The sequence below is a fragment of the Pan paniscus genome, chromosome 4 (assembly GCF_029289425.2).
Source record: "Pan paniscus chromosome 4, NHGRI_mPanPan1-v2.0_pri, whole genome shotgun sequence".
Classification (NCBI taxonomy): Eukaryota; Metazoa; Chordata; class Mammalia; order Primates; family Hominidae; genus Pan; species Pan paniscus.
Genome location: NC_073253.2, coordinates 43,000,037 through 43,013,759, shown reverse-complemented (window position 1 = coordinate 43,013,759; position 13,723 = coordinate 43,000,037). Strand labels below are relative to the sequence as shown.

At 39.9% G+C, this 13,723-nt stretch overlaps 1 protein-coding gene across 3 annotated transcripts in view; it reads right to left on the bottom strand.

Moving 5' to 3' along the window:
* Positions 1–13,723, bottom strand: part of MRPS27 (mitochondrial ribosomal protein S27) — a 100,594-nt gene that overhangs the window by 80,488 nt on the left and 6,383 nt on the right. The window lies entirely within an intron of this gene.

Sequence of the window (13,723 nt, the reverse complement as noted above, 5' to 3'; positions counted from 1 at the left end):
TAGACTGCAGACTTCCCTTCTCCATCTATGCTCGGTCCCTAGGTGATCTCATTCTCTGCCACGCCTTTAACCATCACCTACAGATGGTTGGCTCCACATGTACATACCTACCCTGACTTCTCCCTTTAACTCCAGACTTGCATTTCCAATTACATAGGTGATATTTCCATTTGGGTGTCTAATAGGTATCTAAACATCACATGTTCTCTTATTTCCTCAACCTTCCACTTTCAATATGCTTTTCCTATCTCAGTAAATGACCACCACATTGGCTGGTTTACTGAGGCCAAAAATGTAGGCATCATCCTTGACCCCATTCTTTTCACACTCTATAACCAATTTGTCAATAAATCCTACAGGCTCTAGACTTGAAAAATAACTATATATTTCTCATCACCACTACTGCTAAGCCACCAGTATCTCTCATCTCCTGACCTTGTTTTAACTACTGTCCCCATCCTTATTATCTAATCTCCACCCAGCAGTCTGAGTGAGCCTTTTAAAAGATAAATCAGCCAATCAGGATAAAAACCAATAAATGCTAATCTGTGTTGCTTTTCTGTCTCTTACACTAAAAATAAAATCCATATAATTACTAATATACACATTCTCAGTCCCTAGAACAGTTCCATAAAAGGCACCTAGTAAATACCTAAAGAAATGAATCAAAGGAAGAAAAGGAAGAAAGAAAAAAGCAATTGGGTTTCCAAGGTTTGTTTACTCCCTGGTGGAAGAAATTGGTATCAAGTAATAAGGACACACCAGAAATGATCAAGTAATAAGTATTTGTTGAAAACCTATTGTTGTGCATTTAACCATTTTTTCCTCTCTTTTTTCCCTGAGGGATTGATCTCAATGACTCAGTACCTACTGGGGGAAAACAACTTTAGAACTTGATACGATATGAAAGCAATTAGCTTTTCTTATGACTATCTTAAAGGGATTGAAGCCAAGTGATTAAAGCAAAATAAAAACAAAAAAGTCCTTAAACCCCCTTCACACTAAGGCAACTTAATAGCATTAAATCTACTTGCTTACAGATGTTAAATGTCTCTCTCATAATAGCAAATCTTTTGATCATTTCATAATGAAAGCTTCTGTGTTTAGATGAGAGGCAATATGAGAAATTACCTCCCTCTACCTGAAATTTACAATTTAACTTAAAATAGCAAGATCAGGATCTATGGCCTAATTAAAATGAAAAACCCATCATTTCTTTGTGGGTTTCACATCATGCACAATGTATAACCAAACTCTGGAATGAGGTGGCTTCACTGATCACCTCTGTAGTGTGGTAACTCAAGATTGCATGTGAATCCTTCGCACCAAGGCATCTTTAGTCAAGTGAAATTGGCTGGAGCCTCAGAAAAGGTAACAGCTGCAGAGCCAGCATCTAATGAATAACATTTGCATTTTCCAAGTCAGAGAAAGGTTTGCTGCTAAATATATTATGTGGCCAATCACCTCACAGTATAGCACTGCCATGATCAATGAGGCAGAAAACTGCACAGAGCAGGGACGGCCAGGAAAGCTGGGACAGCTGCGGCGTGCAGAGGGCCAGCGCCACAGGCTTCTGGACTGTGGGCTTCCACAGTCAAAATCCCACCTCATGTTTCAGTGAGGGGCCAGCAGATGCCCAGGTTTTGTTCAAAGAGATGTGCCAAAGAAGATACTTTTTTGCTTGCTATTCAGCTCCTCAGGAATACATACTGTGGCAGATGGTTGTGGACAACAGACTATATGGGAAAATGGATCTGAAATTTGAATTCTTCATTTAACAAAACTTGAAGCTAGACAGACAATGTGGAAGTATGTCCAGAAAATAAAATGTATACTAAAAATGCCCTTCCCATTTGAAGAAAGCAATACTATTAACGATCTCAGAATATACAAGATTGTATTGAGAACCCTGCACTATTCCCAGTAAGAGTGCAATGGCCCACAAGCCTGGGTGAGGATTCAGATTGCCTGAGGGGCTTTAAAACTTCAGATTCCTAGGATTCTTTTCACCCAGAGGGAGACTCTAATTCCCTGGGTTTGAGGTAGTGCGAGAGACTTAAACAATAGCCCCAGAAGATTGTAGCCAATCAAGCACATCAGTTATGTTTGGGAACAACCATGGAAGGGAACACAAAAGAAGTCTTAGATGTTGCTCCTAAGCTCAAAGAAGATACTGAATAGGAATTCCATTGCTGGAATAAAATGAATTAAATATCTTTTAAAAATTCCTCCTACTATAAAAATAAAACAAAATATCAATTTTCCCCCAAATATATGACTGAGCTTTCAAGAAGGTAGACGTAACTGTCAGAGGCCAAAGGCAAGATGGAAACATAAACTTGGAGTGTTTAGAGGAGCAGTCCCTTTGAGGGGAGCAGTCCTTTTGAGAGCATGTGATGATCTACAGTGATGGAGAGCTTTAGTTTCAGTGACTTATGGGGACAGAGGATAAAACCAATACTTGTAAGATGAGAAGCTTGTTCAGAGATCCTCAGGTAAAGCCAGGACCACCTAAGGGAACTACACCTGAAGTGAAAAGGTAAAACTTATCACTACAATAATGCACCCTAAAAAGTAAACAACCGGGACACTTGTCCCCTGAAGATTATAAACTACAAAGTCAGCCCTCATGCCTCTTTGTGGATTTAATCCACTCTTCTTTTGGGATCCAAAATATACCAAGCTGAGAATTTTGTTTAAAGAGTTGACTTTACTATATAAAATTCTAAAAATTGTGAACTATTCTATAGAGACAAAAAAGCATATCCATGGTTGCCCGGGAATTTGAGGTATAGGGCCGGAAGCGGAAGGAGAAAAGGGTTAAAGAATAGGAGAAAACTTTGGCAGGTGACACATATGCTCATTATCTTGATCGTGGAGATGACTTTATGGACATATACACCTGTACATTGGTCAAAACTGATCAAATTGTACATTTAAATATGCATAGTTTATTTTATGTGAAGAATACCTCATCAAAGCTGTAAAAAGTAAACAATGAATAAGTTAAAAAGCAGGTTAGACACAGGTGAAGTGAGAGTGAACTGAAAGGCAGATAATTACACAGAATGCTGCAAAGATAAAAATGAGAACTGTAAAAGAGCAAAGATATAGAAATATGAATAAGAATGTATGATGAGACAATGATGAGAATTTTTTAGAATTGATAAAAAATATAGGTTTCTAGATTCAGGATATGTATACAATCTCAAGTCAAAAAAGTAAAATTATTATTTCAAAAACGATGAATGAGAGGATCTCAAAAGTGGCCAGAAAGAAAAGAGAAATTACAAAGAAAGAAACAACTATACTAACAGGTGTTTTCTCAATAGGAATGACAAAATCCAGAAAATAGAATAAAATGTTCAAAATGTTGCAAGTATAAACTATCAACCTAAAATTGCATATCTAGCAAGATTATCTTTAAAAAATAAGGGCAAAATACGGGTATGCTGGCATGTGCTTGTAGACCCAGCTACTCAGGAGGCTGAGGTGGGAGGATCACTTAAGCCCAGGAGTTGGAGGCCAGTGTGGGCAACACAGCAAGACCTCATCTCAAAAAAAAAAAAAAAAAAAAAAAAAAGATAAGGGCGAAATGAAGACATTTTTGGACAAACAAAAACAGAAAATGTATTAGCAACAAATACTCACTAAAGGAAATTTTTAGAACTCAATAAAATTGGTTAAATTGGGGGGGAACTGACTGTTTAAAATCATGTTATATGTGTTTTAAAGGATAAAACTTTATTATTAGACAAGAGCATATGGTTAGATGTGTGTGTGTGGACCTAAGGTGTCCTAAAGCATAGTAGAGTATGATGAGCATTACAATTTAAGCTAGATACGCATTTTAGAAGTTAAAGGGCAACAATCTCTAAAAAAGTAGAGGATATAATCTCCAGACCAGTGGAGGGGAAAAAAATCGTAAAAAACAAAAACAATCCAAAAGTAAAAATCAATCCAAAAATAAAAAAGAAAGATGAAACCAATCACAAAATGTGACAGAAATAAATCCAATTATATTGGTAATCATGAAATGACAATGTAAATAGACGAAATTTTCTAGTTAAAAGATAATGATTGTCAGATTGGTTAAAAATATAAAAGCTAGCTATATAAATCATATAAACACAGAAGAGTTGAAAATTATTAAAAACACACTAGGAAGCCAAAATAAAGCTGGTACAGTTGTATTAATATCAGACACAATACATTACAGGCAAAAAGCAGTTTTATAGATTATGTGGGTCACTACATAATGACCAAAAATTCATTTTGCCAAGGTAATTTTAACCTGGTGCACACCAAAGTAACAGAGCTTCACAGTACATAACCACAAAATCTGTAGTACAGATGTGTTGAAAAACAAGCCTCTTAAAAAAGAGTGTGGTCTCTGGGGCAAAGTTGTGATAATGAAGGTCACTGAAGAAAAATATGAATCCTTTATTGAATCCTTCTAGCTTCAGGTGAGAAATGGTCTCAGTTTTTCTTTTCTACATAACTGCACATTACTGTTAACCTTTCAGGCAACACTAAATTCTTTCTGGGCTTATGGTCATCTGCATACCTTACCTAATTTATATAATAAAGAAACAGGTACAGATTATTATTGTCCTTCCTAGAAGAACTGATCTTGAAAAATACAGGCTGAAACTGTTTTTGTTTCCCACATTTTAAAAGAAAAACGAGGACACATGACATATATCATGCATTGAATATACAGAAGGAAGTATGGAAAACTAGCCTAGCAACCAATTTGGACATAGATTTTTAGACTTCCTTCTATCTGTCTGTCACCAGAAGCTTTAACATAAATAAATCCAATAAAGGAAAAACATGAAATCAAGCTTTGTGTACATATATACTAATGAGACTAAAGAACGGTGATGTGCACAAGTCAGACCCATCTCTAGAACCTGGGAAATAAGAAAACTGGAAAATGAATAGATGCCACAGAGATGCAAATACAGAACTGACAAAAGTTAAGAAAGCAGACTTCAAAAAATCTCCATCAGGCCTCAAGAGCAGGATCTGAAATATTCATGCAAAAAGCCAAAGGCCTCTACAGCTGAAATGACACAGCAAAACTAAATCTCAGCTAAAATGGAACAAGTGTCTGTAAGAAACAGACCTGAATGCAAATGTGTCAAGGAAATACTCTTCGGATTCAAAAAGGAGGTTCTCCAAAAACAAACCAACAGAAAACAAACCAACAAACCAAGAGAAACCAACACAAACAAGCAAAACAGTAACCCAAACCAAAATGTGTCCCATACTTTGTGATTTGAAAAATCAGAAATAAAATATTTAATCCAGTAGGGCTCATGAATCCTGAATTCAGCTCAAGTCACCTGAGTGCTAGCTCCTCGTCAGAAAGACTCAAGAAAACTTCCTCTCATGGAACTCAGGGAGCTTCCCCATGAGGCCTGCCCTCCTACCAACACCCTACCCAGTTCCCCAGTGGTTTTCTCCTGAGTCCTGTTCACAGTGGATCCTATTGTGTTAACTAGTAAATGTTGATAACTTTTACCCTGTACCTCCCCAACAAATCAGCAAGTTAGTGGAGGAATTTCAGAGACAATGCTTTAACTCAGTGTTTATTTTAGCCACAGGGAAGCCCAGTACAGAAACAATCAAAAGTTGAAATGTGATTGAAGTAAGAAAGCCCAGGGCTCTACAGAGCACAGTTGAACTATGGCCCTATCAATAAAAGTATCAACAGCAATGGATTAAAATGTCTCAATTATTTAAATCTATGAGTTCTTAATGACATTTTAAAAAGTCCTCATTCATCATTTTTGAAAGTTATTTTGAAAGCTAACTCACATACAAACTATTTCAGGGTAAGTAAACTGTTGATGAATGGAAGTTCTGTCATAAAAATTTCCTAGATAATAAATGAAAAGAAATGATAAAATTTAAACAGCAATAGTATGCAGCTTCAAATGAAATAACAAATCTAAGTAAAGATCATGAATGGCCTTTAACTTCGCAGAGGGGCAACCAAATGCTGTGTGCTTATTGACAAAAGTAAACACTTACTATGAAGTATTTATACCAAAAGACAAAATAAAAAGTCCTGAATCTGATCAAGCCCCTTTCTCCAACTACCAGTTTCACAGGACATATGGAAGGCAGAGGAGCACGCTAAACACCACAATAAGGATGAAATCAGCAAATCTAGAATGTGGGAAACTCCAAAAAAGACCTGTTTTGTTCAATAAATAAATTGCAAGAAACTTACAAACTAAGATAGTTGAGACAACTCAACACATTGCAAGGTATGGACCTTATCTAGATCACATTTCAACAAACTAAATTAAAAAGAAATTTATAAGACATTTGGGAAAATGTGAACATTAATGGAATATTTAATATTACAGAAGTACTAGTTTTTTAGAATAGTATGATTAGTTACGTTTTTAAAAATCCTTATCTTTTAGAGGTACATATCAAAATACATATAAAATAACCCGATAATTAAGTTTGTTAAAAAGTAATCTGGTGAACAGGTGGGGAGTTGATGAAACAACACTGGTAGGGAATTGATAATTGCTGGAGCTGGGTGAAAGTACACAGGGGTTTATTCTACTCTCTCTACTTCTGTATGTTTCTATTAAAAAGATTCAGAAAGAGTTAACGGGGGCACATAGCAACCAATTGTATTATACGAGCCTTTATTTGAATCCTGATTCAACCAAATCATAAAAAAAAATTTTTGAGAGTATCAGGGATACCTGAGCCAGGAGCGGTGGCTCACGCCTGTAATCCCAGCACTTGGGGAGGCCGAGGTGGGCGGATCACGAGGTCACGAGTTCAAGACCAGCATGACCAAAAAGGCGAGACCCCATCTCCGCTAAAAATACAAAAACTAGCCGGCATGGTGGCGGGCGCCTGTAATCCCAGCTTCTCGGGAGGCTGAGGCAGGAGAATCGCTTGAACCCAGGAGGAGGAGGTTTAAGCGAGCTGAGATCGTGCCATTGCACTCCAACCTGGGCGACAAGAGCAAGGCTCTAAGAAAAAAAAATAAAATAAAATAAGAAAGAGAGTATCAGGGATATCTGAACACTAACTGGATATTTCGTGATATTTACAACCCTATTAATATTTTAGGTGTGATAACGGTATTGAAAAGCACCCTTGTCTCTTGGAGATCTGTATCAAAATATTTACGGAGGAAATGACTTACTGCCTGGGATCGCCTTCAAAATTATCCAAAGCATCGGGATGGGGAAACAGTAATAAAGATAAAATAAAGACTAAGAGCTGATAATTGTTGAAGCCAGGTGATGGGTAAAGGGGGCTCCTTATACCAAGGTGTCTACACCTTCAAATGTTAAAACATTAAAAAAAAAATCTGTGGCGTTAGAAGTCAGGATACCTGTTACCTTTGGAGAGACTAAGTGGGGGCCGCAATAAGGGCTTCTGGAGCGGTAGGAATGCTCTTGCTTCCTACACAGGTTTACTCGCTTTGTGGTAATTCATCAATGTCTATATTACGACTTGCACACTTTTCAGTATGTATCTTATACTCCAATAAAAAAGTATTTTAAAGAAGAAATCGACTACTTTAATGTAGGCGGAAGATCCTATGGTAGAATCTCAGGTACTACAGCAATCACTGAGAAAGCTTTTTGGGCAGAAAGGAAAGTGAGGCTCTCGCCCGGTTTCCTCCTCTCCACGGTGGAACTGGCAGCGGCCCTGGCTGGCTGCTGAGAGCGCGGAACCGGGCGGCGTTCTAACGTTCGCGCCGGGGCCCTCTGGAAGCAGCGCGGGCGCAGGTCCTAGACAGCGGCATTGGCGTCCACCGCGGCCCCGGCGCTGGGAAACTGCCCTCACGCTAGGGCCCTCCCCGAGGAGCTCTCTGGCACAATCAGCCACGAGGACGAAGAGAGGGGGCACCGGAACCGCACGCCCACTCCGAGAGGCCAGAACCTCTCTCTCGCCGTACTCCCCGGCAGGGCACGCCTCAGGGGAGACGGCGCTCGGGCACATGAAGCCCACACCCACACGCCGCAGTGTCCCTTGCTGCCTCGCTCTCCAATGGGGATGGGAGCGGCGAAAGCCTCATATCGGCCCTCCTCCGTCCCCCAATCAGCGAGCCCGCTTCGAGCACCTCACGGCCCTCCGGCTTGCGGCGCCCAATCACAGCGCTCCACATGCTGGGCGCGGCCCTGCGCGCGCACGCTACACGACAGCCCCGCGCCCACTCGCCGCGTTCCACCCGCGGGGCGGCGGATTCCCGCAGGGGCCACACTGCCACCTACTGTCCCATCTCCAGAGCTGGAGCCACGGGCGCTCTCCCTACCATGCGGCCTCCCTGCTAAGTGCCAGTAGCTCAACCCAAACGCTCAAATAAAAATGAGGGAAAACAAGTAGTGTTGTCGAGTAAAACCGAAAACAATGTCCATTTTGAAAAAAGCGGCAATAATTACCTCCAGTACACAGTAGGAAAAAGTCTCAAAAGCTTTCTTTGTTCCAAGCAGTGTGAGTTCCAAAACATTATTTCACCTCACACGTTTTATATAGGGCTGAAAACAAGGGGCTTAGGGACTCCTCAGTGCACATATTTCTGAAGCGCCTGCATGTCAGACGGAGAGGCAGGCATTACCATCATCTCTAATTTATAGGCACAGAAACCGAGTGTGACAGCCGAAAGCCGCAGAACTGGGACTGACACCCAGAAGTCGGCCTCCCAAGTGCAGACTTCAGCACATCATACACAAGGAAGGCACAAAGTGCTGAAAGAATATAGGGCAGGAAACATCGATTCTGACTGGAGAGATTCAGGATGTACAAAGATATTCTAGGCAGAGGGGACAGCTGTCTCGGTGGCAGGAAAAATTCAGTAAATGGTGGCTAGTACTGCTTTTCCAAGAAAACTAGTCTTAACTGAGAAAAGGGAACAAATGTCTCTATGTGATATTTACTCATTGCAGACTTTTTTTTTTTGAGACAGAGTCAGCTCTGTCGCCCAGGCTGTAGTGCAGCGGCGTGATCTCTGGCTCACTGCAACCTCTGCCTCCCGGGTTCAAGCGATTCTCCTGCTTCAGCCTCCATTGTAGCTGGGATTACAGGTGTGCGCCACCATGCCCGGCTAATTTTTGTAATTTTAGTAGAGGCGGGGTTTCACCATGTTGGCCAGGCTGGTCTTGAACTCCTGACTTGATCTGCCTACCTCAGCCTCCCAAAGTGCTGGGATTATAGGCGTGTGCCACTGCGTGCAGCCCCGCTGCAGATTATTATACTCATTATTTGGCAAACAGTTACTGCTTACTCAGGTATCCATGACAATGTTCCCTGGATTTGTGTGACTGACTATACCCAACACCAAGACACCAAACCTAGTGGCCTCATTTCCTAATCTTCCCTACATACCTAGGAAAGTGTTAATAAGCTTTCCTGGAATTCATCATTCCCTTATCTGTACTTCACTGCACTTTGCTTATAATTCACATATGGCACATCCGAACACGCCTTGCTGTATAACTGAGTCCATACTGGTCTGATCACTAGAACAGTATAGTATTGGCCCTACAGAGCATTTTAGGATATGTGGAAGTTGTTCTTGATTGTCACAATGGCTGAAAGGCATTACTGGCACTTAATGGACAGAAAACAGGGAATTCAGATGACCTGCAATGCTGAGACTGTCCCGTACATCAAAACACTGTCTCTAGTGGGAGCCAGGGCTCTCAGTATGGAAGACGGGAGATACAAATATGGACTGGAGCAAGGCAAGAAGAATCCCATGGGGATGAACTTGGGATTGGTGGGAACTCATTATCTGCAAAATATATATAGTATATGTACATGCATATGTGTACATGTATGTTTATGTATATGTGCATTCATTTTTTTTCCAGAACTGTTCACTGAATGGGCCAAGAAGCAAAAATTTCACAGTAGCAAAAGGACACCTAGCACCTAGATCTTGGTTTCTAATGCCATTCCTCACCAAAAGTAACCAGAGCTCCTTGGAGAAATGGTTGATTCCAGGGCTAGGCCAGGAAAGGTACACAGTGAGCCTGAAACACCTTGTTATATGAGAGAAAGTAAGTTATCAAAAAAGAGGGGGGTGGGGGAAAACGGAAGCCAGCTTGAAAGGGCTTCTATCAGCCAGGTCTGGGATATTTAGACCACCAAAATAATTGAGGAGGGTAATGAATCATTTAAAAAATGCACGAATTGATGATTTAAACATAATGCATGATAATAAACAGATAAATGAGAAAGAAATGAGAGAAAAGGAAGAGTTCTTGCTTATAGTAGAATACTGAGTGTTAGCTAGTAAATCTGGAGAAATTTTCAGAGTTGGAAAATCATTACTTTGCAACCATTATAGTAAAGATTGATTCAGGCTAAAGCCATGAATGGATGCTAAATCTAAGAGCAAACTTTTGATAAACAACATATTTGCATTATATTAAAGTCTCTCTCGGAGAATAGCCTATTAATCAGAAGGGAGAAAAACAGTAACTCTGCAGTGGAGAAATCAGACACAGTTGACTAGGTTATCAAAATTGACATCACCAGTGAAGGCATATGGTATCAGGTATGTCCACATGTGATACCCTGGCAGGGGCACAACATCACTGAGAGTATTCTGGCTGGGGAAGCATAACAATGAGAAAATAGCAGAAAAATCCAAAAAAGAGGAATATTCTATTTAAAAAAAGAGATTGGGTTCTTTAAAAATATATAGGACAATGTCATAAGAAACAAAGAAAGGATAAGGAACTATGATTCTAGACAGCATCCTGTACTGGAAGAGGAAAAATGCTATGAGAGACCCTATTATTGGGTCAATTTCCAAAACTGGGATATGAATAGTAAAGTATTATATTAATGTCAAAATTTCCAAAGTTGGTAACTGTGCTATGATTATACAATAGAATGTCCTTATCTCAGGTAATGTACATTGAAGTATTCAGGATAAAGAGCTATAATATATGAAACAAACTCCCAAATGATTAAAGAAAGTGTGTATACAGGGGGAAGGAGGAGAGAGAAAGCAAAAACAAATGAATCAAAATGGTAACGACAGGTGAACATGAGTAAAAGTAGTGCTGTGGTTTAAATATTTGTCTCCTCTGAAACTCATGTTGAAATTTAATCCCCAGTGTAACAGTTTTGAGAGGCCAGTGGATCATAAGGGCTCTCCCCTGATGAATGAATTAATCAATTCATGGACTAATGGGTTAATGGATTGATGGGTTATCATGGAAGTGCGACTGGTGGCTTCATAAGAGGAAGAGAGACCTGAGCTAGCATGCTCAGCCCCCTCGCCATGTGATGCTCTGAGCCACCTCAGGACTCTGAATAGTCCTCACCAGCAGGAAGGCTCTCACCAGATGCCACCCCTCAACGCTGGCCTTCTCAGCCTCTCTAACTGTAAGAAATAAATTCGTTTTCTTGATAAATGATCCAGTTTCAGGTATTGTTATAAACAACAGAAAACAAACTAAGACAGATATAGAGGAGTTCTTTGCAGTTTTTATAAGTTTAAAATTATTTCCCGCTGGGCGCGGTGGCTCAAGCCTGTAATCCCAGCACTTTGGGAGGCTGAGGTGGGCAGATCACCTGACGCCAGGAGTTCAAGACCAGCCTGGCCAATAGGCAAAACCCTGTCTCTGTTAAAAATGCAAAAATTAGCTGGGCGTGGTGGCGTGCGGCTGTAACCCCAGCTACTCAGGAGGTGGAGGCAGGAGAATCGCTTGAACCCAGGAGGCGGAGGTTGCAGTGAGCCGAGATGATGCCACTGCATTCCAGCCTGGGCGATAGATAGTACAGACTCTGTCTCAACAACAATGACAATAACAACAACAAAATTATTTCCAAATTAAAAGATTAAAAAAATTTGCCATGCCATTTGTGACATAACAATTATACCACCAAAAACAACCTGTTTATCATTAATGGAACTAACTCCATTTTTCATATAAGCAAAGTTTTTTAATGGAAAATAAGGTGAATTTTGCAACTCTATATTGAGGGAAGACATACCTTTGAATCAATCAGAACTTCACCAAGAGTTGTTCATTCTATAAATAAAATTATGTCATTATGATAGCGCCACTCCTGGTATTTGAATTTACCAGTATACCGCATCTCTACCCATCTACACTTCTTCCATGTCTATAATTATTCCACATTTATATGCAATATTTACCTGCTTCATTGTTTCTTACTGTAGTTTTGCCTGGACATTTGTTTACAAATTGAAATACATATTGTTTAAGTTACTTCCCCTTTGTTTCTCCTCTGTATCGTGGCGAAGGAATCATACTGATTTTTTTTTTTTTTTGAGATGGAGTCTTGCTCTGTCGCCCAGGCTAGAGTGTAGTGGCAAGATCTCGGCTCACTGCAACCTCTGCCTCCCGGGTTCAAGCGATTCTCCTGCCTCAGCCTCCGGAGTAGCTGGGATTACAGGTGCCTGCCACCGCGCCCGGCTAATTTTTGTATTTTTTAGTAGAGACGGGGTTTCATCATCTTGGCCAGGTTGGTCTCAAAACTCCTGACCTCATGATCCACCAGCCTCAGCCCCCCAAAGTGCTGGGATTACAGGCGTGAGCCACCACACCCAGCCATATACTGGTTTTTAAAACAGTAAGTATAGATAGATTATATTAACTATGAATTTAGTTTCAAGATGGTAAAAGAAGAGTATGATAAAGTACTTGTTATAAGAAGGCTACCCTGGGCCTCTTATAGAGAGAATGAGACTGTAAGTTTCTCATGGAGAAGCTGCGATTACTTATCTTCAGATCTTCCACAGCTCTGCTTCAGCTGGCCTGTGCACATACACCCATCTCAGAGCTCACAGCCAACTCTGCTTGTGCAATCACATCATCAGTAAAGAAAAGGATGAGATCTTTGAAAATCCCAATAAGGTAGCCATTAGAGACAGCAATGTCTCCTGCACTTATGGGAAAAATCCATAAACACAGGGGACTTTATTCTTAACTGACATAAGCCCAAAACACAGCGAAAGAAATCTGGGGGAATATATTAGATCAGCATAGGAATTGATCCAAAAATTACATCAGTCTCATAAAACTATCACCAATCTATTTACTCTATTAATGTTCCGATGATGTTATATATACCAAAGGGCAGGCAGTACCAAAAGTCTAAAGTATGCACATTTTAAAAAACTGCTCATTGAGTCAGTGATTTCTTTTGGGGCTTGGTTATTTTACAAAAGAAAGGCTGTTGTCTGTGTAATATGACATAGGGAACAGGAGAAAAGAAAGTATAATTACAAGCGCAAAGCCTGGGAAGATGTTAACCAACTGTTTCTCTAAACAGCTTACATGAGATTGTAACATTGCCTTCAAACCTGTCACCTGGTAATGAAATAGAGAAGAGTCAAAAAGGGCTCTGAAGACCACAAGAGGAGTTAAGAAAATAAAGAGATTGACAGTAAGACAGGATGAAATATAAAATACGAAATTCTGTAAAACAGGCTGCATGAAAACCATATGGTAAAAATGGACAAAAAACAGAAGAAAGGAACTGTTAACATATTCTAAGGAGACTAATCATGGAGGCAAAAATGAAATATTAGAAATGAACAAGATAAAACTGATTTTGCCATGTATAAAAGTCTAACTCTTTAAGACTTAAAACATGCTTATCTGAATTGAAACATCATAAAAGCATAATTTCATACATACGTTATATGAATAAATGATGGAAGACATATGGAGTGACCGAAAAT